We start from the raw sequence: 25,110 nt of genomic DNA, 5'->3' as shown, positions 1-25,110 counted from the left end.
CCCTAGCTTAATTTTTACTTGTGTGCCTCACACCATCTGGTGCACCTTAGTGGACAGGGTCTTAACTAGGGCTTATTTTGGGGGTAGGATTTATATTGGGCTCATGTGTAAAAATCAAGCTAGGACTTACTTTTCGGGTAGGTCATCTTTTCAATACTTTTCATACTTTTTTGACCTTGTAAACTACATTCTTCCTTCCAGCATGTCCATAGACTGTCACAAACATTGCTTTTGCTTTATTAAAATTCTCATCTCTCTCTTTTCCAGGATCTCATCAACTACCAAAATTGCCCAGTTTCCCCCTACTCTCATCCTATTTTCATTTTTGTTTCACAATTTGATCCTCAATACCGGTTCTGTGGGCTGGGTGGGCATGGCAGGGGAAGGATACTATAAAATCTCTACTTCTACCTCACTCCAGGGGAAGGATACTGCAAAATCCCCATTCCCTCCTGATCAGCTGGAACTCGGGAGGCAGAGAATAGATGGGGCCAGGGGCAGTCAGAGGTGGTATTTGCCAGTTCTCCAAACTACTCAAAATTTCCTTTACCGGTTCTCCAGAACTGGTCAGAACCTGCTGAATACCACCTCTGATTCAGGCCCCATTCTTGACTGTACTTGTTTTCCACATTAAATATCTCTCTCCTATTGAATTGAATGTTCTGTTTGTTTCTTCAGATTCAGATTCAGAAGTTTATTTGTATGCCGCCCTTTTCCCTGGGGGGACTCAGGGCGGCTCACATCCGAAAGGGAAAAGGGAAACAGACTTTTACATATACGACAACACATAATTAAAAGAAAACACAACATTCATACCATTCGGGAGGGTGCAATCTTAGCCCCAGGCCTGGCGGGATAGCCAGATTCTAATGGCTGTGCGGAAGGTCTGGAGAGGTGAGGGTGCGAATCTCCACGGGGAGATCGTTCCATAGGGTCAGAGCTGCCACCGAGAAGGCCCTCCTCAACGTGGTCGCCAGTCGGCATTGACCCGCAGATGGAACCCGGAGGAGGCCCAATCGGTGAGATCTAATGGGTCGTGTGGAGGTAATTGGCAGTAGGCGGTCTCTCAAGTACCCAGATCCACTACCATGGAGGGCTTTATGAGTGACAAGTAGCACCTTGAAGCGTATCCGGAGATCGACAGGTAGCCAGTGCAGCTCGCGGAGGATAGGTGTTATGTGGGTGAAGCGAGGTGCACCCACAATCACTCGCGCGGCTGCATTCTGGACTAGCTGAAGTCGCCGAATACTCCTCAAGGGCAGCCCCATGTAGAGCACGTTGCAGTATTCCAGTCTAGAGGTCACAAGGGCACGAGTGACTGTTGTGAGAGCCTCCTGATTCAGGTAGGGGCGCAACTGGTGCACCAGGCAAACCTGGGCAAATGCCCCCTTGGTCACAGCTGATAAATGGTGTTCAAAAGTCAGCTGTGGGTCCAGGAGGACTCCCAAGTTGCGGACCCTGTCTGAGGGGTGTAGTGTTTGACCCCCCAGCCTGAGAGATGGAATACCTGCCAAATTGGCAGGAGGGAAACACAACAGCCACTCGGTCTTATCTGGGTTGAGCACGAGTTTGTTGACCCTCATCCAGTCCCTAACGGCTTCTAGTCCCTGGTTCATCACGTCTACCGCTTCATTGAGTTGGCACGGGGCGGACAGATACAACTGAGTATCGTCCGCATATTGATGGTATTTTATCCCGTGCCGCCGAATGATCTCGCCCAGTGGTTTCATGTAGATGTTGAAAAGTAAGGGGGACAGGACCGAACCCTGCAGCACCCCATATGTTAGGGGTCAATCTCTGCCCTCCAACTAACACCGACTGCGACCTGTCCGAGAGGTAAGAGGAGAACCACCGCAAAACGGTGCCTCCCACCCCCACCTCCCGCAGTCGTCGCAGAAGGATACCATGGTCGATGGTATCGAAAGCCGCTGAGAGGTCAAGGAGAACCAGAATGGAGGCGTGGCCTCCGTCCCTGGCTCTCCAGAGATCATCGGTCAATGCGACCAAAGCAGTTTCTGTGCTGTAGCCAGGCCTGAAGCCGGACTGGAATGGGTCAAGATAGTTAGCTTCCTCCAAGGACCGCTGGAGCTGAAAGGCCACCACCTTCTCAACAACCTTCCCCACAAAGGGGAGGTTGGAGACTGGACGATAATTGTTAAGAACGGCTGGATCCAGAGATGGTTTCTTCAGGAGGGGCCTCACCACCGCCGCTTTGAGTGCGGGGGGGAAGACCCCCCCCCCGAAGCGAGGCGGTAACAACCGCCTGGATCCAGCCCCGTGTCACCTCCCTGCTGTTAGCAACCAGCCAGGAAGGGCACGGGTCCAGTACACAAGTGGAGGCACTCACAGCTCTCATGGCCTTGTCCACGTCCCCTGGGGCAACATCCTGAAACTCAACCCAGCGATGGTCAACCAGATTATCCCCCTGATATACAGTATAACTGTCTCCTGATATACAGTATAACTGTCACTCTCATATAACTCCTATATAACAAAATGAGTAAACTGGTCAGAACATGTTGTTATGCATAGTTTTGCTTCTTTTGATAATCATATATATGTTCCATTAACTCCACATTGTGGCACACAGTAAAATCATTATTTTATATATTCCAGGCATAAAACCTCCATATGTCAAGCTTCCATTCACACTATTAGATTAATCCAGTTTATAATGCTTTTTTAAACAAGACTTTTCCCCCACTTTTTTTTTTTTGCTATAATCTTAGGATTTAAAAGTTTTATTTTCTTTTAAAACAAACATTTCATCATTCCTCAATCACTGAGACATCAGAGTACAATTTTTGTGTGTGTCGAAATAGTTCTAGTTTACCACCAAAGTCTTGTCTAGCCTAATGTATACCCCTCCCTGCCTCCCCCCCAACCCCCCTCCTCCTTCCCCCCCCGATTTCCCAGAACCCGTACACGGTATGGATTTTTAACAAACACAGTCTAAAATCTATTGAGAAAAAAGAAATAAAGAAATTAATGATATCTCTACATTGATCTTAGCTTCTTCTTGCTGAGCTAACTTTAAACAATTTAAATCATTTCTGATCTTAAGCATAGGCTAACTGGAATTTCTTGGTCCCGTATTTATTTGGTATATAGTCAATCCATTTTTTCCAGTCTCGTTTATATCTCTCATTTGAGTGATCTTTAAGATATGCCGATATTTTAGCCATCTCGGCTAAGTTTGTAACTTTCAATGTCCATTCTTGAATTGTAGGCAAGTCTTCCTTCTTCCAGTATTGCACCACCAACAGTCTTGCTGCCGTTATTAGGTGCAGAATCAAGTTAGTCTCTACCACTGTAAAGTCAATACTTATACCTAGTAAAAATAACTGAGGAGTAAACTTTATCCTTCTTTTAAAGATATTTTGCATAATCCACCATATATTTATCCAAAATGCCTTAACCTTTTGGCAGGTCCACCATATATGCAAATATGTAGCATCGAGAGAGCCACATCTCCAACATTTAGGCTGTAAATTCGGATACATAGAAGCCAGCTTTTTAGGATCTAAATGCCATCTATAGAAGATCTTATAAAAATTTTCTCTCAGGTTTTGAGCTTGTGTAAATTTCACATTTCTTACCCAGATTCTTTCCCATGTATCCAGGATTATTGGTTCTTCAATGTTTTGAGCCCACTTTATCATACAATCTTTAACTAATTCTGTTTCCGAATCCATCCGTATTAATACATTATATATCCTCTTTATATGCATTAAGCTTTGATCTCTTATTTGTTTAAACAAGTTATCCTCAACTTGGATAAAACCAATTTTTTGATCTATTTTCCACCTACCCTGTAATTGCCCGTACTGGAACCATGTTTGAACTACCTTCTCCTTTTTTAATACCTCTAAAGATTTTAGTTGTAGTACCCCCCTTTCCAAGATAAGAAGCTGTCTGTAGGTAATTCTATCCTGTTTTTGTGCTATATTCATATTTTCAATTGCGTGTCTAGGAATTGCCCACATGGGTATCTTGTCATTTAATTTATATTGGTATTTTTTCCAGACCCGCAGTAAAGCATTTCTTAAAATATGACTTTTAAAATTCTTGTCCAATTTTTTGTTGAATAACAGGTAAGCATGCCAGATCGTGTCCCTCAATATTCAATATTCTATCATTAGTTAAATGAGTCCAATCACTAATTACAGATAGTGCCACTGCATCATAATATAGTTTTAAGTTAGGTAGTTTCAAGCCTCCACTCTCGCGTACATCTTGCATTATTTTCATCTTTATCCTTGGCTTCTTTCCTGCCCATACAAATTTGTTGATACCCTTCTGCCATTCTAAAAGATTCGCATCTTTTTTAAATATAGGTAACATTTGGAAAAGAAATAAAAATTTTGGTAAGATGTTCATTTTCACTGCCGCTATCCTACCCAACAAAGATAAGTGCAATTTCTCCCTTTTTTTCATCTCTGTCTGTATACTATGCCAAAGTGGTTCATAATTATGCTTATATAGTTTCCCATTTGAAGTTAAGATGTTAACTCCAAGATATTTGACTTTTTAACTACCTCACAGCCTAGCATCACTCCTAGTTCTTCCCTGTTTAGTATTCATATTTATAGCTAATATTTTTCTTTTTCCTAAATTTATTTTAAAACCAGAGACTTGCCCATATTGATTAATCGTATTCATTAAAACCATACTGGATTCCTGCGGTTGTTCCAATATTATGACCGAATCATCCGCAAAAGCGCGCACTCTGTATTCTTGCTGCCTAATCTTGATCCCTTTTAGACCATCCAAGCCCCGTATTTTATTCAACAATACTTCCAAAGTTATAATAAACAATAATGGGGACAAAGGACAGCCCTGTCCTTGTACCTTTTCCAATTTGAAAAGAGTCTGTTAAACTTCCATTGACTATGATTTGTGCTGTTTGCTGTTGGTATATTGCTTTAATTGACTAAAAAATTATCTCCTATCTGCATTTTTCGCAATATCTTCAACAGAAATTGCCAGTTAACTCCATCAAAGGCCTTCTCAGCATCCAAAAATATAAACGCAGCAGGGATTTGGTTGTTCTTTCCCAAATATTCTAATGCATTAATAATTAATCTGACATTACTTTTCATCTGTCTCCCCTGTATAAAACCTGTTTGGTCGGTGTGTATCAATGGTTAAATAACCAGCATTAACCTATTTGCTAGTATTTCAGTAAAAATTTTATAATCTACATTAAGTAATGAGATAGGCCTATAATTTTTTGGTTGGGTAGTATCTTGATCTTCTTTGGGTATCAAAGATATAAATGCTGTCTTCCAAGATGGAGGCACTTTACCTTCCGTTTGAATCTTATTAAATAATTCTCTAAGAGGTTCTACCATTTCTAACTGTAAATTTTTATAGTAAACCGCTGTCAAACTGTCTGTACCTGGTGCTTTCCCTAACTTTAATTGCTTAATTACCTGCAAAATTTCCCTCGAGGTTATTGGTTGATTCAATTTTTGCTTGTGCTCTTCTCTAACTGAGGGTATTTTCTCTTTATCTAAATATTTGTCTATATCTAAACCATTAATTTTATCCCCTTTATACAATTCTGTAAAAAATTCCCGAAATGCCTTTTGAATCTCTTCCTGTTGAAACACCTCCTTCCCTCTGTAAATCAGTTTAGATATATTTCGAGTTTTCCTTTTTTTCCTAGTCTGATAAGCTAACCATCTGCCAGGTTTGTTTGCGTTACAAAAAGTATTGTGTTTTGCATATAATAAATTAGTGGCTACCTGGTCAGAGATCAACATGTCAAATTGAGATTTTAATATGGTGATAGCTTCCTTAACCTTTGAATTGCCTGGATTCATTGTTAACTCCAACTCTTTTCTCTTAATTTCCTCTTCCAATTCTGTTCGTTTTAGCCCTTGTTTATATCTATGTGTTTTATTTATATTCATCAGCACTCCTCTCATATACGCTTTGCTTGCATCCCATACGAATTCCATAGATGTACCCTTATTCATATTCAAAACAAAATATTCAGATAACAATTTTTTACAATCATTAATATACTTTTCATATCTAAATAAGTTTTCATTCAATCTCCAAGACCTTCTTGCCTGCACTACCCTTCCCAATTCCATCCAAACTTTCCCCCCACTTTCTGAAGTTGTTATGCTTTTAGTTTCTTTCAAATCTGACTACCTTTATAAATCTGCTAGTTCTTTCTCTTTCATTTTCCTTCTTTCCTTCCCTCCTTCCCTTTCTTTTTTCTTATAGTGTTCTGTTTTGATTTGTTCCTCTTACATTCTAATATGCCATGGTCATCATAGGTAAGCCCACAGATACTGACATATCCTTTGCTCCTCATATCTGTGAGGCCAAAGTTAGAAAGGTGTAGACAAGGTGAACAGTTTTAGTCACACCTATGGCACATGCAGTATTCCCTGCTAATGGTAAATGCAATACAAGTCTCTTCAATACATTTTGGCCAGCATGCCATATGCACAAACAAAATCCACTTTTTTTCAGGCACGTTCATGTCATTCTATGGGTATATAATACAGTGATTGCCCTGCAAGATAATATAGTATTGCCTAAATCCCAATAATTAGAAGGGATAAGCAATGTAGAAATATACATATAGAGGGCCTATTTTAAAAAATCTCAAATAATTACACAAATTTGTTGTATTTATTCATAGCTAGAAATTAGCCCTTGCAGGATCACTAGAGTGAAAAATACTTTGTGTTAATAGGATAAGAAAAGATCCATCAATAAAATAGGAAAATCTGACTCATATATAAAATCAATTTTGGTGAAACACATAGTTTTTTTCTATAGTTGGAAATAACAATTTACAATTAAAAGGACATTAATTTGAAAAAGTTAGAGTAAGAACTACAATTCATTAACATTCCCTTAACATACAATAATATTAACAGTAAAAAGGTGAATCATGGTTGAAACTGTTTTCATCGGACATATTATCAAAACTGTAATTTGTTTTGGCAAAAATCTCTGAACAAAGTGAACACCATCTGTCAATGCAGGTAAGGTTCTAAAGAAGCAGCCTAAGTAGAACTCAAAGATTTGAATAAATATAGCCCTAATTAAAAAAGCCTATAAATTATAGAGGTATGCTAATATGTTGTCCCCATTTGTGCATAAATCAATGGAACTGAACATTCACTCATGGCAAAATTTATTACCTTTAGGCAATCTAATTGTATTCATTACTAATTATCTGACCATTATTGACCCAGGACAAGCTACTACATTAAAAGTTGCTTCTGCTTCAACATTTTACCATCGCAGAATCCCCTATGGAATTTTCAGCCTTTAAATCCATACACTTTCAAAACTCTATATTTTGATATAAAAGATTTTAAAAAAAAAATATGCTACCATTTTATGACAGCGGTTTTTGAGTCTAACAAAACTGTAACTTGTGTCCATGCATGAGCCTACTTGCTTCAAAATTATAGCTTAATAAGTCAATGCTGAAGCAGTTTGTTTTCTAGATGAGCCCCCAGAGAGCTATATGAATGAAATTCAAGAAAAGCAATAATTTAGAGAGGTGTAATGCACATCTAGACTAGGCGATGTATTACTAGATGTCAAGGTGGTATTAATACCATTTATTAAGTCAACTGATTTTTAAACACAGAAATCTAAGCTCTAGTCAGTAAACACAACAACATATATCCATCTACTGCCCAATAGAATTTTATTACATGGTCATGACTGAAGAAGCCATCAAGCAAATAATTAATGTGCAATCTTGGGAACAATAGAGTTTTTTGAAGAATGCTGTGTATGAATAAAAGACACTACCTTATTACCATGGGACAACTATTGTCTTTCATGTTCTATGATAGGCATTTCCTTTTTATTTTTAGTATGAAATTCATATACTCTTTGCTATATTGAAGTTCTTCTTTAGATATGGTTTCAAAGGACCAGACATTTAAAAATTTTGAGTAGAGTAAGGCATCAACAGAGAAAAGATTTCAGTTTCAGGATTCCCAACTGTATTGTCAACATCCTTACTGACCAGGAAATCTAGAAGTTGTAGTTCTTAGAAATCTGAAGAACGCCAGAGTAGATAAAAACTTCAATTCAACATAGATGGCAATGTCACATATAGGGGAAACAAGGACATTAATAGCTGATCCCAAAAGGTAATCAATATATTGTAAAATGTTCATTTCAGTTTTATGGTTTTGCTAAGGGATGTAATATTATAGACTAAGGGGTTTTGCTTCATTTCTTTTTTTAATGTGTACATTTTGATTAAGCTAAACACTGTTTTTTTTAAAAAAATAGTAATATCAGCAATAATATTAGCAGTTCTACTTCAACACTGAGATTTTCCCATTGCCTCCCATTAAGAATGAGATTGTTGGAAGAAGGCGGGGCTTAGCAGTGAGAAGATGGAGTTTTAGGCTACTCCTGAAATTCCTCTATACCAAAGGATTTTTGGACGGGTTCTTTGAACCCCAGCTGTCCCGAAGACGACAGTGGAGGTGGGGAGGGACCCAGGACCCCAGAGATAATCGCAAATCTCTGGGGGAGGGTATTAACTCCCCGTGCCAATTCCTTTTTGGATTAGCTGTGTGCTAACTGAAACTGCAGGTCGCCCCTAAGAATGGAAGAAGTGATATCATCTGGTAAGCTGATTTTATTATCCAAGAGAGATTGTTCCTGTTAGAAATTAAGCTAATTGAAAACCAAACAATAAGAAGATCAGCGGCGAATTAGCTTTTCTAATGGATTTATGATTGGTGGTTACTTTACCTCTTAAATGCTTCAAGAAACTCCGCGATATTCTCCCCCCTCTGAATCTCCCTAAGTGGATCGTAAATCTCCTACTAACTAGCCCGTTACGATTCGACATTTTTATTACTTTACTATCCAGCTCTGTTTACAACTAGATAAGATTGACAGCCGGTAAGAGACTAAAAAAAAAAAAAAAAAAAGTAAAAAGTGCTTTGAAGCCTCTGGGGAAAAAAAAAGAGAGCCTTTATTTTAACTACGACACATCATGGCGTCCCAAGATACCTCCAAGACTTCATTTCAGACTCTTTTCTCTGCGTGTAGAGAACTTTTTCATTCTTACCAAAGATTGGAAAGAAAACTGGATCAATTTATTCTAAAATATGAAGCTAAAACTGAGAACGTTGAATGCTTAAATGTTCCTGAAACACAAACGGAAAATGTGAGAAATGGTGTCTGGTCTATCTCAGAGGAAGAGAAGAAGGGGGAAGCCATAAAGACGACTCATTTAAAGAGACAGTGTGCAGAAGGAATGGAGAATCCACCCTTGAGAATTAAAGTTAAATTGGGAAGCTTTATAAGCCAAGAACAACTTTATTACTTCATCACTGACATTCAGAATCCAAAGGTGCCGAAATATTTTTGTTTGGACTTGCTTATGGAAACATTTGGTAAATTTATTCAACGAATGGCTACTGGACGGAGGAAACCTTGTGGCTGGAGGGACACAGGCTGACAGATGGGACAATAAAATTTAAAATTAGCTAGATCGGATTACTTTAATTTGTAATAGATATAGCTGAATAATGACTGATATGGATAGCAATATATATAATCTGGAACTGGCTGATAGATTGTTGAATACAATTGAAAACTAGTTAAACCTAATTGCTTTTCTGTGTAACAAATATTGTTGAATAATAATTGATATTGATAGCAATGTATATAATGTGGAGTTGACATGATAATTAACAATTGGATATGAGAAAATACTTTTAGATTACACATAAAGAGTATTAACTATAATAATTAGCACTATTAAAAAATTAAATAGAATTCATACAATCAAATGTTAATTAATACTGGGAAAATGTTATTATATATGATATAATTGAATATTATGGATGTTTAGCTAAAATAGAATCTAGATTGGATTACTTCAATTTGTAATAGATATAGCTGAATAATGATTGACATAGATAGCAATATATATAATTTGGAATTGGTTGATAGATTGATGAATATAACTGAAAATTAGCTAAATCTAATTGCTTTTTTGTGTAACAGATATTGCTGAATAATAATTGATATTAATAGTAATGTATATAATGTGGAGTCGATATGATAACTAACAATTGGATATGAGAAAATACCTTTAGGGTATACATAAAGAGTACTTACTATAATAATTAGCACTATTAAAAAATTAAATAAAATCCATATAATTAAATGTTAATCAATATTGGGAAAATGTTAGGATATATGATATAATTGAATATTATGGATGTTTAGTTAAAATAGAATATGAGGATTTGATGATAATAGAGGATTTTACAAATAAGTAAATGAACTGCCAGCATGTGTTATGGACTAATTCCTTAGCATAACTAAGGATGAAGGATGTTTAAATAATTATAATAATTAAAACCGGAGGTATAATGATGTTGATATGGCAAATATTCGAGTTAAGATACTTGAATTAATAGGAGTCAATCGAAGAGAAGCACCAAAACATGTTGTAACCAGTTGATATACTTCTTATTTTTTCATAATAGATACCTGTGTTTTGTTTTGTTTTTCTGATTGTTGTCTTTGTTTTTTTTCTGTATTATCTGTAATTGATTGATATATTAAGAAAGATGTTGTACCAGTTTTTAAACTAAAACTAAAAAAACATTTAATAATAAAAAGAATGAGATTGTTAATGTATAATTTCTTGTTATTTTGTTAGTAGAATTAAAATGGTGAGGCTTACACTTTTCTTATTGTAAATGCGGTTCACAAGGCTCCCCTCGTCGGGGACTTAATTTTAGACGAGGGGGCAGACCTGGCATGTATTACTGAAACCTGGCTGGGCCCGGAGGGAGGAGTCCCCCTCACTGAGATGTGGCCAGAGGGTTTTCAGGTGCTTCACCAGCCGCGACCCCAGGTAAGGGGTGGGGGAGTGGCCGTGGTTATCCGAGAGTCTCTAGTTCCTCGTAGGACCCCTGCTCCGGAGCTTGTCGGGTGTGAGTCCTTGCTGGTGAGGTTGGACCCCGCGGGTCAAAAGGGCTTGCTGCTAACATACCTGCCTCCCAACAGCATTGCAGCAGGAGCTGGCAGTTGAGTTCCCCAGGCTTATGGTGCTGGGGGATTTCAACTTGCCTTCGCTCGGAGAGCACTCTGATGGAGTGCAGGAGTTCATGGCTTCCATGACAGCCATGGGCTTGACCCAAGTAATTCGGGAGCCGACTCACTTGGTGGGTCACACAATTGACCTCGTATTCCTCTCGGAGCAGTGGAGTTGCGATCTTGGTCTGAGGGGTATTGAGATCTTGCCCCTGTTGTGGTCAGACCACTGCCTTCTGAGGCTTGACTTTCAGAGGCCGATCCCCCACTGTAGGGAGGAGGAACCGATTAGGTGGTTCCACCCCAGGCGCCTTATGGACCCTATGGGCTTTCAGACGGTGCTTGGTGTTATACCTGATACTCTCGCCCACGATTCGGTTGGGACTCTGGTCGCTGCTTGGAACTCGGCGGCGGCAGGGGCCCTTAACTGGATTGCGCCTTTACGGCTGATCCGAGGCAGTGGATCCAGGAGGGCCCCTTGGTTTACTGAAGAACTCCGGGAGATGAAGCGCCAAAAGAGACGCCTAGAGCGCCGCAGGAGATCCAGTAAGTCCGAGTCAGACCGAGCACTATTAAAATCCTGCACCAGAGCCTACCTCCAGGCAATTCGGACGTCAAAAAGAACTCACATTGCCGCTCTGATAGCTTCCGCTGAGTCACGCCCAGCCGCCTTGTTTAGGATAGCCCGTTCCCTCCTTAAAGGGAGGGATATGGGCACTCCCTTACAAGGTAAGGCTGAGGAGTTTGCCCAATTTCTCGCGGATAAAGTGGCTCGGCTTCGGGCAAACCTGGACTCCAATTGCGCAGAGCCAGCCGAGGTACCGGGGGAGGGTCTTGAGCGACATTGTTGGACTGATTTCCAGTCTGTTACCCCTGAGGAAGTGGACAAGGCCATCGGAGCAGTGAGTGCCTCCACATGTGTACTGGACCCGTGTCCCTCCTGGCTGGTCACGAACAGCAGGGAGGTGACACGGGGCTGGATCCAGGTGATAGTGACCGCGTCTCTCCGGGAAGGGTCCTTTCCCCCCCCCTTTAAAGGAGGCGGTGGTGAGACCCCTACTGAAGAGACCGTCCTTGGATCCAGCCTTGTTAAATAACTACCGTCCAGTCTCCAACCTCCCCTTTGTTGGGAAGGTTGTTGAGAAAGTGGTGGCCGCTCAGCTACGGCGGTCCTTGGAAGAAGCTGATTATCTAGACGCCTTTCAATCTGGTTTCAGGCCTGGCTACAGCATGGAAACTGGTTTGGTCGCACTGACTGATGATCTCTGGAGAACCAGAGACAGGGGCCAGGCCTCTGTTCTGGTTCTCCTGGACCTCTCAGTGGCCTTCGATACCATTAACCATGGTATCCTTCTGCGACGACTGCGAGAGGTGAGGGTGGGAGGCACCGTTTTTCGGTGGTTCTCCTCCTACCTCTCGGGCAGGTCACAGTTGGTGTTGGTTGGAGGACAGAGGTCATCCCCTAGGCCCCTTAATTATGGGGTGCCGCAGGGGTCGGTCGTGTCCCCCCTCCTGTTTAACATCTACATGAAGCTGCTGGGAGAGATCATCCGACGGCACAGGATAAAATACCACCAGTATGCGGATGATACTCAATTGTATCTGTCCGCCCCGTGCCAGCTCAGTGAAGCAGTTGACGTGATGTGTCAGTGCCTGGAGGATGTGAGGGTCTGGATGGGGGTTAACAAGCTGGCTCTCAATCCTGACAAGACTGAGTGGCTTGTGTTTTTTCCTCCCACAAATTGGCAAGGTATTCCATCTCTCAGGCTGAGGGGTGAAATCATATGCCCCTCAGACAGGGTTCGCAATTTGGGAGTCCTCCTGGACCCACAGCTGACCTTAGATCACCATCTGTCGGCTGTGACCGGGGGGCATTTGCCCAGGTTCGCCTGGTACACCAATTGTGGCCCTACCTGAATCGGGAGGATCTTACAACAGTCACTCATGCCCTTCTGACCTCAGGACTGGACTACTGCAATGCGCTCTACATGGGGCAGCCCTTGAAAAGTGTTCGGAGACTTCAGCTGGTCCAGAATGCAGCCGCGCGAGCGATTGTGGGTGCACCTCAGTACACCCATGTTACATCTATCCTCCGCGAGCTGCACTGGCTGCCTATTGGTCTCCGGATACGCTTCAAGGTGCTAGTCATCACTTATAAAGCCCTACATGGTATTGGACCTGGGTACTTGAGAGACCGCCTCCTGCCAATTGCCTCCTGTAGACCCATTCGATCCCACAGATTAGGCCTCCTTCGAATTCCACCTGCCGGCCAATGCCGGCTGTCAACTACCTGGAGGAGGGCCTTCTCTGTGGCTGCTCCAGCCCTTTGGAACGAGCTCCCCGTGGAGATTCGGACCCTCACCACCCTTCAGGCCTTCCGGACAGCCGCTAAGACCTGGCTGTCCCAGCAAGCCTGGGGTTGAGTCCCCCCCCCTACTCGAACTGTTGTGCTTGCTGTGTTTTTTAAGTTGTTGTATTGCTATCCTGTTTGTCTTACTTTTTTCTATTTGTTCCCCTTCCCTTGGTTTTTGTTCAGCCGCCCTGAGTCCCTTCGGGGAATAGGGCGGCCTACAAATCGAATAAATACCAAACACCAATACCAAATGCATCATAGCAGCATCAGCTGAGAGCCAGTTCTCTTTAGTTGCTAGATGCTAGCCTAAAAAGCAGGATATTGTGAATTTTACACCTTTCATATGCATGAAAGCTAGCTGGATGACTTTGGACTTGTTTCTCTCTCTCAATCCAACCTACCTCACAGGCTTGTTGTTGAGAAAAAAGAGGCAAGAATATTATGTTCACTGCTTTGACTTATACATGTAAAAAAGGCAGGATAAAAATCTAATAATAATAAAACTGTAAATATTAACATTTTTTCCACAAAAAATTATTCCATGCTCCAATTCCTGAAATTTTCAAGAGACACTAGTTTCCTAAGTTGTCTAACATATCCTTTATTCTTCAGGCCACTTGGAAATATATTAAGTAAGATCATAACTTAAAAGAAATAGATCAAGCAACCAATAATTTACTTTTTTGGACATTTAAGCTGCTTTCTCCTTTAGTTTTCCCCACAAGGCATTCTCCAAAGCTGCCCCCCCCCCCCCGAATCTCTGCAGGGAGCAAACCATTGTAATAAAGACTTCAATGGATTTCCCTGGGGTCAATCCATAGACAGAAATGCATAAAAGTTCCCTTCAGGAATTTCAACTTTTCAGACGTTGTTATCATATCTGCAGGTTTCTGCCAGTTGCCTGCAATTATCATGAATCATTCAAGTCTATGCTGTAATGGTAGCAGAAATATTGACAGACAAGTAAAATTGGCTAGAAAAAAAATTCTTCCAAAAATTAAAACAGCAAGATGATACTAAGGGGAAGAAGACAAAGTAGTGTCTAAATTAGGGTTGCACATCTGGTTTTATATTGAAAATAAAGGAAGTAGATGCCAAAAACAGTTTCATAATATATATAAAATTGTAATAAAACTGCAATTGCCTCTGCCAAGTGGGAGAATCAAATATCTGCATGGGCAGATAAATGAGTTGACATTGTCCTTGGATGCTCATTTTGAAAAGATAATGAGTTAATGAAATCACTACAGCAATATTTTATGCTAGAAAAAAATCAAAACGTAGGGCATCAGAATTAAACAGCCACTTTGGCAGCTGTAGAAATACTTTAAGGGAACCATTTCAAAATCAGTAATGATAAAGCTTTTAAGAACTCCTATTGAGTTAAGTCCTTTTAACGAACAGGCGGATCCATGAAGACAATTCCAGTGTAACTCATGTTGACAGCTACTGAAACTTAATCTGATTATATGTTGAGTGAAAATGACACTTCTCCACCTCCACTTTAGAAAACATTGATCTCAATAACTAGACATAACAATTCATGTGGAGAATGTATATAGGCAAAAGAGAAAATGAAAACAAAATCCTGAAATCATAAATATTTATTTACAAACTAATTGAAAAACATATTAATCAGTGTATTATACCACAAGAAAAATAAATAGAAAGAATAGTAAATCTATGCCTTCTCTGTGTGTTTTAGTGTAAAATGATACCAAGAGCCTTTATTTTGCAAAAAATATATATTAAAACTAGAGACATTTTTATAAGTGACTATTATCTTAGAAGTATGTCAGTTAAGATTGTAAATTCTATTATAATTTACATCAAGATCCAGAGTCTGGTCAATGAGAAAATGACAACACATTGACACTGATCAAGTCTACAAGAGCAGATGTTAGTACTAGTAACAAGCAAGTAAATATTTTTGTTTGTTAGCAGCATCAGGCTTCAATTTCATACTGACTAACCTGGGAATAATTTTGTCATGGTCCCAAAGAATTCCTACTTAACATGAATTTCTATCAGGAGGAATTACCAACATTAATTTTGCAAATAGTTACACTTTTTGGAAAGCACACAAAATAAAAATCACCAAAAAATGTGTGTAAAGTAGCGTGTTAGTGAGTGAGTGAATGAGTGAGTCAGTGAGTGAGAGTGTGTGTATGTGTACATGCATGTGAATACTATATACCCATGATGACAAACCTATGACATGCATTGCAGAAGTGATATGCAGAGCCCTCTCTGTGGGCACGCACGCAGTCGCCAGCTGCTGGCTTCTAGGTTCCGTCGTGCACATACATGCTGGCCAATTAGCCTTTGTGCAATACATGCCTAATATGATCCTCAGATCAGAATAATTATATAAAGGGATGGAAGAGATACAGTAAGACTTACTGCACATGTTAGCTAACCATTATCATTAAAAAGATATGCCTCTGTTACATGAAAGTTGTTTGATTGTTGAGGAGTGCTGGTATTAAACTGGAATATTCAGTTAGACTGCAACATCTAATCAAATAATCTGTATCTTAAAAGTTTTACTTTTTTTCCAAAATAATAATCGACAAAACATTACACTCAGTGATGGCTTTCAAAGGGACTGTATGTTTTCTAGGGCAGAGATGCACAATCAGCAGGTTAGGGTTAAATGCAGCCAGCTGTTTTAAACTATCCTGTTGAACTGCATTATTTAATGTGATAGCATGGGTACATTATTAAACACATGCTGCATGCACATATTAAATGTATAATACTGTAAAATATATTAACTTAATTAACTTAACACAGTTCAATTTTCAAAGAATTTTAATTTTGAACAAATTTAAGTTTTCTCCACCATACAGTCTTAAAGCTTTAAATTGGCCCCTAAAAAGGTTGCTCATCTAGAGCATTTTCTGGAAAGCATCTGGAAAGAAACTTCCTCCAGAACCATAATATAATGAAACCATCTTACTTAAATACTATCATAAATGTTCCTCAACTAACTTCCTCAGTTTTACACATTTATAGTTCAAAACATGTACCATAGTTATCATGTTATCACAGAGCAACTTTAAGCGTGACATCTGGCCGCCGGCCCCCAGTGTCCTCTAAGTTGAAACACCATAAAAAAAGATTAATGCTTTTTAAAAAAAATCAAAACCTAAATCAAGACAGATATGCACCAAGATAGTATAATAGCATTGATGATTATCATACTTTGAGTCATGGTATTATTTCCAGCTCAGTGGGGTTCATTCACCAATCGTGATTTGCAGCCAGTCAGCCAGGCTTCTCTGCTGGTGGTTGGGTTTCCCTTGTTCATAACAGACAAAGTCAAAATTTCCCTAGCCTTCAAAGCTGCTGATCTTTTCCAAATGCCCTTGGAATTTTGTTGAGATACAGTAAATCAATGGAGAAAGAAAGAAAGAGAGAGAGAGAGAGAGAGAGAGAGAGAGAGAGAGAGAGAGAGAGAGAGAGAGAGAGAGAGAGAGAGAAGAAAGAAAGAAAGAAAGAAAGAAAGAAAGAAAGAAAGAAAGAAAGAAAGAAAGATCAGGATGGATTAAAGATAGATTATGATTTTTGAAACTCCAGCATTTCAGTTTTAAAAACCATCTCAATTTTTTTTATCCAATAAGAATCTCAGATTAGTCGAGATATTAATAATCAGGCTGTATGTATATCCTCAATCAAGGCACAGGATATAGTATATTCTGAAAAGTATACCCATTTATCTGATTTCCATAGAAAGAACACATTATATAACTTAAATTTTGCATATTGTAAAGATAAAATTTGTGGGGTATAAATGCTATATTACCTTAATATTGGTAATTTTGTGCTACAACATAAAGTTGAATTTAGACCTGTGGAGTCTGTCCCAGGCATTTATTTTATAAAAAAAGAACATTACAGGTAGCCCTTGACCTATGACCACACTGGTTGCAAATCATTGTGGTCATAAGGCACCATTGATGAATTCAATTTTATGACCATTTTTATGACTTATCACTTGCAATCATAAATTTAATCATATGATTTGTTAAGTGAATCCCTTCTTGTAAATGGGTCCTTTTTGCTGGAAACTGACATAAAATATTACAAATGGTAGTTCTCTAGTCATGGGATGACGCAACCAGTTGAAAATGTGAGCTGATTGCCAAGTGCCCAAAATGTGATTGATCTCTGCAAAACAGGCAGTCATAACTTTGAGAACAGGTTGTAAGTAGTTTTTTTGTAAATATTTGAAAGGTTGTTTAATAATTGGGTCAAATTCAAAGACAACCCATAAGCTTCACAGAAAAACAGCTGGTCTTATCCTGAATTGTAAAGGAAAGGTTAATCTGGTTTGGTAACATTTAATGGTAGAAAAAGAACAAACTGGTAACAGGTCAGGGTCTGAATATCTGATAATCTGGAGGAAAGATAATAATTAGTAGCCCTCCAGATGTTATTGAACTACAGCCCTCATCCACTGGTGATTTAAGCTGTACATTTATTTTTATATACATATTTATTTATAATCACTATCCTAAGGAGCTTGTAGAAAAATGGAATCTATAAAAGCAGGAAACTATGGTAAAACGAAATCAAATAAATAATTATAAAGCATGCTATCATAAACATAGTGATAGTAACAAACAGGCACTAAAGGGTTAAAAGACATAATCAGGTTGTAGTAACTACAACCCAAAAATGAGAGCCAAAAGTCAGGTATTCTTCTCTTACCAAGACATATCGAATTACATGTTATTTTATTTTTGAACAATACCATACAATTTTCCTAGCATTTTAAGTACATAATGAGATCAAAAAACTTTGAGGTCTTCTTTAAATTGCTGTTCATCCAGTGTAATTGCTCTTCAAGCAATGTTATTTAATTAATAGTATTGGCCTACCCTGTACAACCTTTTTCCATGCCTTCTGAATGTATTGAAGTATACCTCAGAAAATTCCCAACTACTCTAAGCAATGATCTACTAGCTGAAAACTATACAATTATAGTCTAATAGACCTACAAAGTGAAAGGCTAACAAAAATTAGTAGAAAATGATATTCTATCACTTTATCACCACTCTTAAAAGCACATTTTTGTGCCTAGGGCTTTATAACATGGGTATACCTTATTTGTTATTTAGGCAAATGTATACTAAATATCTTTTCCTATAAAGCAATAAGGTTAGCCTCTAATTTTGATCTATGCTTGAATTGTTTTCTATATCATGAGAAATGTTTCTATAATTCTTCTTTTCAATAGCACCAGTAGTCATTATTGCCTCAAATAAAAACACTAAAGCCTGAGAAAAGGTGAATATATTGTATGTTACAACATGAAAAATATGTCATGTTTAATACAGCAACCTTACATGAGAACATACATTCCTATCTCATAAAGTTAAACACAACATTCTGAGTTAGCAGTATACAGTGAAGCCAATCAGAAATGCAGTTTCTTAGCACCACACTATTAAGATATCTTTGGAACCTTTGGAATAAAAACCCATGCTCAATTTAAAGCATATACCGGTAATCATATATATTCTGCTAGCTTTAAGGAAATGTTTATTGATACTGAAATATTTGTATAATAAAATGTATTTGAACAAACTTGACTTCAAATTCAAATGTTTTATTACCTCTTTCTGCAAAACAGGTTTTTTAGAATAATGAAACAAAACAGCAAAATTGAGAATCAGCTATAGTCAAATGTTCTCATGTTACACAGAAACCAAATTTATCCTTTTTTTAAAAAATATATTTTAAAAAAATGTAAACAAATGCAAAGGTAATAACAGCACTACAGTAACAATTTTAGTATGGTGCATTTCCGGGGGAGCAGCCAATTCTGTCTTGTGATAAACGGCTTGCAGTGAACTCTTTCTCTCGGTCATGAATCCCCAGGAAATGCCCAGTGTCTGGATAGTTATTGCTCAATTGTACATTGCTGTTATTTGAGAACACAACACCCTCTAGGAGTCGCAGAAGATGAAAGCAGTTTTGTGCCTCAATATGGGGGCACCTATTAGTTCTGACACAACGGAGCGATAGCTGATCAGAAAGCATCTTTGTAACTCCAGGCAGTGTTCAAAGGCTGAGGGTGCAAACAGTCTTTGTAAGTTTGTTTTAAACTTTGTGCTTATTGTTCCTTTCTTTATTGTTGTTTTAGCATGAATAGATGATTTCCATCTCTAAGAACTAACAAGGATTTAATGTCACAGATTTCAGGACTATTGACAGTGTCTTTTTTTATGCTTCTGTGCAACAGAACACGCCGATTTGATATACACTTTCAACCAGAAAATGCTTTAATTATCCTTGCCAAAGCTGAGAATGGACATGAATAGAAGAGTACATTGTTAGTGAAATCATTTGCATAAAGGAAAATAAAACTTAATAAACCTTTCTGTTAGAAACAAAGCTCATAAAAATACAGTAGGTTTATGAGTGCAGTAAGTACTTTCAGAAGTTATTCTAACTTGTATGAAGATCTGAAATGTATTTTATAGTATACTAACCCTCTTCTATGTAACCATTGCAGAAAGTTGGGAGGAAAAATGAGGACTTAATTCTTGTCAGACTTCAGCCAAAATTGTGAATACTTCAATTGAGAGCCAAATTAGATGTGATTCCATTATTCTTAAAAATGGCATTCATATTTATATAAATGTCAAGGAGGAGGAGGAGGAGGAGGAAGAAGAAAGGGAGGGGGGGAAAGATGAAAGGAAGAAGAGACAATCCAGACTGAAGTCAACAGGTGTCGAGAAATAATGTACTTTAGTAAAAAAAAAAATTCCTTGAGCAACTGGAAATTGTTAAGGTATTTTGATTAAACTATACTGTATACACTGCCTTTTGTTTTTAACTCAACTGATGGAGGAGAAAATATATTCTGCTCAGAGTAAGTTCTGATGGAAACAACCTATAAGCCCTGTAACACAAACAAAGTTCCCTTATACAATATTTTCTTGAGCCTTGGTACCTAAATGTTGTGAAGGAGATCTACCAGTTTTTCAAACTATACAAATACTACAGTGAGGTTTCTTCTTCTTCTTGAGGCGTGGGATAATCATATACAGATAGTCCTTGACTTATGACTGTAATGGAGTCTGCCCATCACAGTCGTAATGGCTGTAAAACAAGCTGGACATGTGACAGACCAAAGTTTACATTTGTTTTTTGTAGCACTTGTTAAGTAAATGATTCATTATGGACATTTTTGCCCAAAACCAAAAGTGCCAGTTTTTAGCAAAACCATCATAAAACACCATCATGTGACACTGCAAACTACGTGAATGCAGCCAATTGGTGAGTGCCTTATTTTACTATGACAAAGGAATCGGAAGTCAATGCTTTTTCTTTTTCCCCTTGCTTTCCCCCACTATCCACTTCAGTTTTCCCTCCCCTAACTTCCCTACTATTTACTTTTGTATTCTCTTTGTATGTCATATTATAAACTAATACAAATTTTATTTAAAATATGCTGTTGAGTGCCCAACATTTGGTCTTGACTGGAGTGGATTGTTGGAACTTCAATTTGGAGTTGTAAGTAACCTCAAAGTAGATTCATCAAAACTTTGGATTGTCACTGAGCAACCTGTTTTAATTCAAGAACTACATGTATGACTGCTCTATAGCTGTGCACTGGATGGAATCTCAGTATGGCTTACTTATTGGGCTCACTTACGTTAGACAGTGCTGAGAACTTCTCTAAAATTCAGTTCTGACCTATGAAGCAAAGCCTGATTGGCTGTGTTTGGACACTGGATTTCCTTTGCCCTTGTCACTTGCTTCTCCCTTGAATCTGTCACTTGACTGACAGTTCACCAACTCAGATTTGTGCCTTGCGGTTGGATCACAAGGACTTTCTTTCTTCAGAGTGAATCCCCCTTTGACTTTGCTTGTTGGAAGTCGGATGGCAAGATTATAAATGGTTTTCACATGACTCCGGGAAGTGCAATGGTCACAAATACACTCCAATTGCCAAGTGCCTAAATTTTGATCATATGACCAAGGGGATACCACAATGTGAAAACTGGTCATAAATCACTTTCTTCATTGCTGCTGTATCTTTGAAGCATCACTAAATGAGTGGTTGCATGTCAAGGACTATCTGTACTAGATTGTGGAAGAACCACAACTCCATGTATAAACTAAAAACAGGTTGATAACTAGTAGTTTATTACTGGGAAGGCAGCCATGTTACACCTAAAAGGATACCCCTAATAACAAGTATAGGAAGTTGGTTTATTACTTATCATCCAAGAAAAATGAAAGAGGCATTTTGAAGGGCCATTTAAAGTTTTAGTCTATTGGTTCCAAGAACCTGAGTTCTTAAAATCATTTAAAATACCACTTGAAAAAAATTGATTCCTATACTTCACTTTCTTATTCAAATTCAAGATTATTTGATACCTGGTATTTTAAAAAGTGAATTATAATCACATTATTAAAAGTTGTCTGTATCATGTTTTGTTGTGATAATATTTTGTCTTCCTCAAAATATCCAGAATCATTGGTGTTCCTGGATAATATGAAGATAAAGTTGTCCCTTTTTTAAATACCTCTGTGTTTCACTATGTTTACCTGTGTCTAGCAGGAAGCACATGGAATAAATCTCATAAGAATAGGTTGTTAGTCTCCAAGGAAAAGATTTTTCAACCCAAAGAAACTCAGTTTCTGCTTTTCCTTAATCTACAAAAAATATATTTCTTCAGGTTTTAATAGCGAAGTTATTTTAAGAATGGCCAAGAAACAATTTTCTTTCTCATTGTCAAATTCACTAGGTGATGTAATTTGTCATCATCACAGTCCCCATTGTATTATTCTGTTCTGTCAGTCTCCCTTCATTTTTGCTTTTCAGTATGTCTTCTCTCTGGTCAAAGCCTGATAAATGTAGGATCAAGGAATAAACCACCCTAAAATTGCTTCCAGGGAAGAAAAGACTATAAACACACACTCACCACACAAACTTAGCTTTTTCACTTCTGAATCTTAGCCTCCCTGATAATAGTTCCCATATGAAATCTATTATAGACCAGGACATGAAGGCTCATAAAAACTATGCCAGCTTCTGTTGAATTATTCTAGTAAAAAAATGGATTTGCCAAGACTTAACAAATATGGTCTGGCAAGGATTACTTTGTATGTCTTCCAGATTTGACATGGAAAGCAAAGAATACTATAAGTATCATTTATGGGGTATATCATTTAAATGTCCAAAAAGAATTAGCTGTCTTCACAAAACCTGAAAGCAAGCCAAATACTCAGAAGTAATATGAGTGATTCATGAATAGTGTTTCGCATTTCATATAAGCTATTGTATTTTAGTAAAGGCAATCATTTCAATTTTAAAAAGTAGTTAAAAGTTGCAGGTTACAGTAGAACTTCTGGTCACGACTATAATTCATTCCATAATTTTGGCCGCAGCCTGATTGGTCATGACCTGAATCTAACCAAAATTAATGCAAAATTAATGCACCGGCCACACGAGGTTGCTGTTGTTTGGCGCTTACAAAAAAAATGGTGTGGAAGGTGAAATCAGCAGTGGCCGTGTTTGATCACCACCCGAGTATGTGTTCGTGACCAGATTCAAACATTTATTTTTTGGTCAGAACCTGATTTGGTCATGGTCAGAAGCGTTTGTGACCAGAGGTTCTACTGTATTCTGTAAGGTTCAGATTCAAGATTGACTTCCAGTGTTGATTGTTATGGTGTTCTCCTTTAAAGGCATCCTTAAATTGATACAATCCCAGGACCACAGAACTGGGGGGGGGGGACGGGGGACAGGGAGAACCCAATTCAAACAGAAGCTTTCTAGTGGGAACATAGTCACTGATGGGAGACTCACCAACTCTCTGAGAAATTGGCCTTTATGATTACTTCTCTCCATTTAGTTGGAATCTTCTTTCTCATATTTTAAACTATTATTCTTTCATCAGCCACTTTGAGATAATAGAGAACAATCTTGACCTTTTCTATGACATCCTTTCCAGAATTAGAAGTGTACTCAAGACTCATGCCCAACGGGTTTAATTTTTTCCCCACAGGATTTTGTTTCTTGTTCTTTAATCATTTTTCATTACCCTTCTCTAAACTTTAATGTAACTCACAGAGCAGAGGTATAACATGAACTGATATAGGTGGGCATATAACAGCCTGCACCACTGAATTTTGTACCAGTTGAAGCTTCTAGATGCTCTTCGAGGGCAGCAACAGAGGTGGGTTTTCACTGGTACAGTACAGTACAGTTGAATAGGTAGTAACTCTAGCAGACATGTGACCGTACCAGTTCTATCCTCAGCAACGCCATCTTGATTTTCTGCAAATTGTTTTGGGCACCGAACCGGTAGTAATGGCAGCAGAAACCCACCCCTGGGCAACAACATGTATGACATGTTTCCCATCCTGTATCTGTGCATTTGATTTCTAAGTATATGTGTTAAACTTCATTTTGTTATTTTTAGTTATGAATCCATTCTATTGTCATACCATCTGACTAACATTTAACTTACTTGCTAACAAAATCATCATAAGGTATTTTGAAAAAAAATATCACTGATATTAAGGAATATTAAATCCATAACATTGCCACAATCTATTAAAGAAGTTGCCCAAAAGAAATAATGATGTGATATTATTGTCTGGCAAGATCAAGTCTTGAAAAAACTGTGCTAACTTCTGCTAACCACTTCGTAGTATTCAAGATTGATAGCTCTGGAATCTTCCCAGCTATCTGTGCCAGACTTCCTAGTCTGTAATTCCCTAGATCTTTTTACTCCCATTTAAAGAAATGGGATTTTGCTTTTTTCAGTTATCTAGTATGTCATCTATTCTCTAACAATTCTCAAGGATAAGAGACTGAGGCTCAGACAAATTGAAGACCACACATACTTCAAAGCATCTTTTTGCCTCTTAATCCAAAGCACAGCACAATTCTTCTGTATCGGTCTCTTTCTTTTCAAACATATACACTAAGAAACTTATTTATTCATTCAGTCAGTCATTCAATTTGTATCATGAAACGTCTCATCATGTGACTCTGAGTGGCTTTTAGGCTTTCACGTTAGTTTCTATTGTCATTCATATTTTTCCCAATGAAATTGTTTGCAATTGTGTTTTTAGTATTTCTTTTTAAAATCCTGAGTTCCATTTCCAATTAGCTTCTCTGGTCACTGAATCCTGCTCTAGTTTAATAAAATAGGCTAAAATAAAATAAAGTCCAAGGTACTTATTCAATATAGCAGGTATAATAGATGCTTTCCCTCAAAAAGAGTCTGATTTTGTGTAACTTCAGGGATACACCCATGCAGGTTTCTTGGCAATAGTATGTAGTTTGCCATTCTCTTCTACCAGGATATTTTTCAACTTCCTAAAATATCTTACAGCTCCATCATTTTCTAATGATCTCCTATACAAGCACTAACCAGGTTTCTTACCCCAGATAAGTCAGCTTTAGTTTCTCTTTTTAGTCTCTTTCCTCCAATGTTCCTGTTATTTCCATTTAAGGTAAAAAAAGGAGTCCCTGCGGATTTTACTTTACTAGTCATTGTCAACTCTAGGGAGCAGTGCTCATCTCCATTTCAAGGCCATTGTACCAGCGCTGTCAAAGACATTTCCACAATCATGTGGCCAGGATAAAGCACTATTACCTTCCCACCCAAGTGGTACCTATTTATCTACTCACATTTGCAGGCCTTTGAATT

At 38.3% G+C, this 25,110-nt stretch overlaps 1 protein-coding gene across 1 annotated transcript in view; it reads right to left on the bottom strand.

The window, feature by feature from the left end:
• The window catches only part of FOCAD (focadhesin), a 155,932-nt gene that overhangs the window by 74,676 nt on the left and 56,146 nt on the right, over positions 1–25,110 (bottom strand). The gene's annotated exons all lie outside the window — the stretch shown is intronic.

This window comes from Thamnophis sirtalis, unplaced genomic scaffold, assembly GCF_051295495.1.
Source record: "Thamnophis sirtalis isolate CommonGarterSnake01/CBP01778 unplaced genomic scaffold, rThaSir2_p1.2 scaffold_5, whole genome shotgun sequence".
Taxonomy (NCBI): domain Eukaryota; kingdom Metazoa; phylum Chordata; class Lepidosauria; order Squamata; family Natricidae; genus Thamnophis; species Thamnophis sirtalis.
The sequence above is the reverse complement of the archived record's forward strand: the minus strand, read 5'-3'. Positions and strand labels throughout refer to the sequence as shown.